The 536-nt window shown below is 45.9% G+C and overlaps 2 protein-coding genes across 3 annotated transcripts in view; one reads left to right on the top strand and one right to left on the bottom strand.

Annotated features, from left to right (window-relative positions):
- The window catches only part of LOC108749397, a 133656-nt gene that overhangs the window by 110550 nt on the left and 22570 nt on the right, over window positions 1-536 (bottom strand). The gene's annotated exons all lie outside the window — the stretch shown is intronic.
- The window catches only part of LOC108749398, a 118891-nt gene that overhangs the window by 89064 nt on the left and 29291 nt on the right, over window positions 1-536 (top strand). The window lies entirely within an intron of this gene.

Here is a 536-nt window from a genome sequence, read left to right on the forward strand (position 1 = left end):
AATTTTATTATAAATTAGATAAATTAATCTAATTTACGTCGCGCCTTGCAAAGGAAAGCATTCGAGTGATGCGATCGTAACTATAAAAATAATAATAAAAGGTGTTTCGTGACGAGAGAGCGTTAAGCTGTGAAGTCATAATAATAACAAATGGAAAGCGCGGAGCAAAGGAAGAGTCTTGTAGCCACTGACAGGTACTTCTACCAGGACATGAATTCGCAATTCGAATTCCGAACATCCGTATAAACGAGCGCCAATGTGTCCGACAATCGTGCCGCTAACGAACCCACACCATTACCATAGTCTTGCAAGCGAGCCTCGCCTTTGCGTCTCTCGAAGTTTCCGCATAAAATTGCATAATGTTATACCCGCCCCGGGAAAATCGAGTGCGCTTTGCGCGCGCCTCGTCTTAGACGCGCTTCGAGGAGAGTAATTATCAAGTCAACGAGAAAATCAGAGTCTCGGCGAGAAAAATGGGAGACAGGAGGTGAGTGCCGGGAGCGATTATCGTTCAGGGCCATCATTTCGGGGGGGGG

Source organism: Trachymyrmex septentrionalis, unplaced genomic scaffold (assembly GCF_001594115.1).
Source record: "Trachymyrmex septentrionalis isolate Tsep2-gDNA-1 unplaced genomic scaffold, Tsep1.0 scaffold29, whole genome shotgun sequence".
Taxonomy (NCBI): Eukaryota; Metazoa; Arthropoda; class Insecta; order Hymenoptera; family Formicidae; genus Trachymyrmex; species Trachymyrmex septentrionalis.